Source organism: Lepidochelys olivacea (genome assembly GCF_965140295.1).
Source record: "Lepidochelys olivacea isolate rLepOli2 genome assembly, chromosome: 11".
Taxonomy (NCBI): domain Eukaryota; kingdom Metazoa; phylum Chordata; order Testudines; family Cheloniidae; genus Lepidochelys; species Lepidochelys olivacea.
In genome coordinates this window covers 13,774,403-13,780,402 of record NC_140421.1, presented here as the reverse complement: position 1 = coordinate 13,780,402, position 6,000 = coordinate 13,774,403, and positions in this window count along the sequence as shown.

The following is a 6,000-nucleotide window of genomic DNA, read 5'->3' as shown; positions in this document are numbered from 1 at the left end:
GGCGGAGCACGGGGGCGGGGCCACAGTCAGGGTGCTGGGACCCACAAAAGATTAATCCAGCCCTGTGGGTGCTGAGAACCCCCTATTTTTTTTGGTGGGTGCTTGAGCCCCAGAGCACCCATGTAGTCAGCACCTATGGCTGGAGGGCAACAAGAACTCAGATCGTGCAGAATGGGCCCCCTGCTTTGAATGTCACAAAGACAGGGATTGATAATGGGCATCAGAAAGTTTTTTGTGCTAGCAGGGTCGAGCAGGGTTGGGATGGGCCTTGTTCCCATTTATAATTCATACCCTAGTCACTATAATTTCATTTGTCTAATAATGTGAATTTGGGGTTGGTGATCTACAAGGGTGTCTTACTCTGAAGTTCCCTGCTGTGTCAGCTTTTCAAGTGTGTCCCTCTGTACATTAAAACAGGCAATGCAAGTACCATCAAACGGGTCTGATAAATCTCAAGAGATGCACTAACACAGGACCTGATTTGAGTACATTGAGTAGTACCTTACTCCATTAGTAGCCCTGCTGACTTCAGTGGGACCTGTTTGTGGAGTAAGGAGCTGTCCAGGGTGTATAAAAGTATCAGTCTCTGGCCTTCAGTGATTTATTTTTAGAATACAGATGCTCCCCAGGTTATGCAAGACCCGACTTACGCAAATTTGCACTTACGGAAAAAGTTCCATAAACTAGAAATAGGGGGGGTTTTGGGTTTTTTTGCATAATGGTCAGGTATACGTTTCCAACTTATGCAAAATTCAAGTTACACAAGGCTTTCTGGAATGGAACGATTGCGTAAATTGGGAAGCGTCTGGATTATGTAATTCCTTTAAATTCTGGGCTTAAAGATGAGAATAGAAATGATGCTGCATGCCCATTTGGAAACTCACTATTCATATATCATTCACTACAAAGCTCTGTCTGGAACTTTCTTGAATGGTCACAGCAATTTCAACATGCTGTGGAATTCAGCATTAGTTTTGCTGCAAAAAAACTGGATTTATGTGCAGTGTGCCACAGAATACACAAAACACTACTTGTGCCTTAAAATCTTAGGGCAGGCCCGCCAACAGCAGGGGGCAAAAGGGTCAAATTGCGTATTTCAACTATGCTACTTTGGGTGACGACCACTGCTAACACTTCAGGTACAGCAATGGAAAAGCCAAATAGGGCTGATGGCCCATCAGCCAGAACAATGGACTGTGAAAAGGGTTGGCCTTCCTGGGGACACTCCATACTGCCCCTGACTCATAGATGCTGTGATCCCTCAGAGTCAGGTAGTCGTGTCACCTGATACTAAAACATTACCTAGGACTCCTTGTAACTTTCCACTGTAAGGGAAGGGAATGGGGGGGGCCAAGTTTGAGAAACAAAGGATTCCCACCTTATGTAAATCCTATTTAAGAGTGGAGATGAAGGCAAACAGGACTCCTCCTCTCCATGGCCAGTCTGCACAAGAAGAAAAACTGAAGGCAAGGGGGGAGTCCAGACTAAGACAGGGGTCCAGTCTGAAAAGGAATATAAGTGGAACTCAACCACAGAAGCTTTGCAAACTGCCTGCAACAATATCTAGGGTGAGAAATACTATTTGTAACCAAGTTCTTTAGTGAAAACAGCTTAGTTTGCATGTTTGATCTTATTTGTGTGGTAATCTGCTTTGTTCTGTTTGTTACCCCCTTTTACCACTTAAAATCTGCCTTTTATAGTTAATAAAATTTGTTTTGTTTATTATTAAACCAGGTTTCTGTAATTTGTAATGAGGGTGGGGGGAGAGAAGAGTCTGCACACCTCTCTCCACATTGAGGGAGGGGGCGAATTTCATAATATGTCTTTGGGTCTGCACTCCAAGGGAGCTGGACATCTGAGTGTTGAAGCAAGTCCCTTAAGCTGAGTCTTCCCAGTGCTGATTGGCAGCTGGGTGTGGCCCTGCCTGTGTGTGTGTGTTAGAGGAGGTTTTAAGAGCCTGGCTCAGCAAGATAGGTTAAGAGGGGTCCATGCTGGCAGAACAGGTAGACTCAGTGGTGTCTCAGCACATCAAGCGGCTTCCCAAGGAGTCCAACCTGTCACAGTCAGCACCACTGAAAACGCAGGCCCTTACTTTGTCAAAGCTCTGGCACTTTTGTTGAAATACCTCTTGCGAGGGCTCTTATTTACTTTCTAAGGGTCAAATTCCCATTGGAGTGGTTGGACAGGTATCTTCCATATCAGGATCCACTATTATGGAGAAATGTATAGTGAAGTACACAAGTGAAACTCGAAGGAGCACTGTTCACATGGGTGGTGACTGTTTATACAATCAACAAAGCAGAACAGCCATTTGAAGAGATGCTTTTTATTTAAAGGATCAACAAAGGTTATCAAGAAGTTTTTGTCCTGCAACAAAAGGCCTTTAACGGGTTTTAGGCTGAAACATTTGCAGCTCTATACCCATGAATCCTTTGATTTTGAAAGATTGATTATTATATGATTGATTTGACTAATCATATAATAAACTGAGAAATGGAAACAAAGAAGTTTGTTTAACAGGCTGTGCTTCTGAGCTTAAAAACATGCAGTGCAATAATAAAGGTTTGCGTTGGGTACAGAATTATATAAGAAAGCTGACGCTCTCCTGACTCTCAGTCCTGTGCCCTATCCACTAGATCATATTGCTTCCATCACATACATCATCTAACATTAAATTGTGAGATTTTGTCTTGTCTTTTTATTTGTACCGTACAGTGCCTCCCAAACCTGAGCACTGGGCAAATCATAATGATCAGACACAGACACCTCAGGCCAGTTCTCTACAAATAATTTTAAGCATGTTCATAGTTAATCCCAAAATTCACCTCTAGTAGATTTCAAACTCACAGGCAACTGGATAACTATCTCTTAGTACTTAGTAATAATGTAGAACATATTTTGACACAGTATTTCCTGTGTCTTTTCAAAGTATTAATGCAATGCCTTTTCAAAGTATTAATGCAATACCTGTTTTGTTCAGCAGATGGCACCAACAGCATACCACTAAGTACAGAAAAGAGGAAGAGATAGAGTACACCATCATTTTTGTCAGTTTTGAGCTTAGAGGAGCTAATTATCACTCAACAAGACAAGGTGATTGAGGCAATGTATTTTATTGGACCAGCTTCCGTTGGTGAGAGAGACAAACTTTCGCGCTTACACAGAGCTCTTCTTAATATCCTGGGACTCATGCAGCTACAATCCTGCTTCTCACATTGTGAACCAGGAACAGAACCAGAATCCATTAATCCCAACTTTGATTATACCTTTGTAACTACTATTAGACAATGACCCCCCTCGTTATGTTGCTTTCTGTTTGGAAAGCTTCTTTTTTTCTCTCTCTCTCTGCATTTTGATCATAGTTGTTGCTTTTAATTAGAGCTGTCGATTAAGCGCAGTTAACTCACATGATTAAGTCAAAAATTAATCGTGATTAAAACATTAATCGCAATTAATCGCAGTTTAAATTGCACGGTTAAACAATAGAATAGCAATTTAAATTTATAAAAAAATTTCTACATTTTCATATATATTGTATTCTGTGTTGTAACTGAAATCTAAGTGTATATTTTTGATTATAAATATTTGCACTGTCAAAATGATAAACAAAAGAAATAGTATTTTTCAATTCACCTCATATAAATACTGTAATGCAATCTCTGTCATGAAAATGCAACTTACAAATGTAGATTTTTTTGTTACATAACTGCACTCAAAAACAAAACAATGTAAAACTTCAGAGCCTATAAGTCCACTCAGTCCTCAGCCAATCACTAAGAGACAAACAAATTTGTTTACATTTACAAGAGATAATGCTGTCCTCTTCCTATTTACAATGTCACCAGAAAGTGAGAACAGGCATTTGCTTGGTACTTTTGTAGCCAGCATTGCAAGGTATTTACGTGCCAGATATGCTAAACAGAAGAAGTCTTAAAAGAGCAATAGTTTGATGCGGAAACTACAGAACCCAAACCACCAAGAAAGAAAAACAGCCTTCTCCTGGTGGCATCTGACTCAGATAACGAAAATGAATATGCATTGGTCCGCACTGCTTTGGACTGATATTGAGCAGAACCCATCATCAGCATGGACCCATGTCCCCTGGAATGGTGGTTGAAGCATGAAGGGACATATGAATCTTTAGTGCATCGGGCATGTAAACATTTTGCGATGCTGGCTATAACAGTGCCATGCGAATGCCTGTTCTCAGGCATTGTAAACAAGAAGCAGGCAGCATTATCTCCTGCAAATGTAAACAGACTTGTTCATCTGAGTGATTGGCTGAACCAGAAGTAAGACTGAGTGGACTTGAAGCCTCTAAAATTTTACATTGTTTTATTTTTGAATGCAGGTTTTTTTGTACATAATTCTACATTTGTAAGTTCAACTTTCATGATAAAGCGATTGCACTACAGTACTTGTATTGGGTGAATTGAAAAATACTTTTTCTTTTGTTTTTTTACAGTGCAAATACTTGTAATTAAAAAAAATATAAAGTGAGCACTGTACACTTTGTATTCTGTGTTGTAATTGAAATCAATATATTTGAAAATGTAGAAAACATCCAAAATATTTAAATAAATGGTATTCTATTAATGTTTAACTGGGCGATTAATTGCAATTAATTTTTTTAATCGCTTGACAGCCCTACTTTTAATTCTACTTTCTTGTGCCTCATCTCTGTAAAATACACAATTCATGTCCCCTGCTCAGAGCGTAGGGAACATGGCCAGTGGAGACTCCTCCCAATTCACTGTGTCTCCCTTGAGTTAGATACACTCTGATCTTTCCCAGCTGCTGTGATGATGGCACTTGCTGTTCCTCAGCTGTTCTCAGAACCAGAATCCTCATTAGCAAGGGGAAGCAGACAAGGGAAACAAATCAATTATTATGTGTACACCAGGAGTGCCTAGAAGTACCAGTCAGGTTCAGGGCCTCATTGTACTGGATGCTGTACAAACATGCAATAAAATAAAGTCCCTACCCCCAAAGCATGTATAATCTAAGCAAAGACAAGACATATGAAGGAGAGTAGGGGGAAAACAAGAAGTGAAACATAAGGTTACATGCATACTTAGCTAAGATCCTACTAATCCTGCAAAGACTTATGCATCAGAATAGTCCCACTGACTTCAGAAGTTAGGGTTAAGGCCCTTGCTAAGGCTTAGGGTTGGGGCTGGTTAGTTGGTTCTGGGCTAGTGTTAGGGTTGCTTCAAGTCAATGAGACCATTCACAAAAAGTAAAGTGAGGCACATACATAATTATTTTCATGATCATCGCCTATGTGCACAGCTTCTGCCAAAAGTTACTGAATGCGCAATATGACATGAGGTTCATGCTCAGCTCATGTTGCATTCCTGGACAACACAACACAACACAACGGGCCTGATGCTACAGTTCTTACTCGGGTAAAAAGAAAAGGAGTACTTGTGGCACCTTAGAGACTAACCAATTTATTTGAGCATAAGCTTTCGTGAGCTACAGCTCACTTCATCGGATGCATACTGTGGAAAATACAGAAGATGTTTTCATGATTTGTTTTTATACATACAAATCATGAAAAAATGGGTGTTTATCACTACAAAAGGTTTTCTCTCCCCCCACCCCACTCTCCTGCTGGTAATAGCTTATGTAAAACGATCACTCTCCTTACAATGTGTATGATAATCAAGGTGGGCCATTTCCAGCACAAATCCAGGTTTTCCCCGGCCCCACTGGCCGCGGTTCACCGCTTCAGGCCAATGCGGGCTGCGAGAAGCAGCGTGGGCCAAGGGTGGACAGGCTTTGAGAACCACTGCTTTAGACCACACCAGCATGGATTTTGCTTAGGGTGCATATTTTAAACAAAAAACCTTTATACATTTTCTATACACTTTAAGAGAAAGGCATTGACAGTAGTTTTTCATAATCCTCCACCCTTAAAGCAAGTTGTCTCAGTTACCATGGGCCAATTTTAGAACAACAGCAAAATTAGTACTCAGACATTTTCAAAAACCCTGC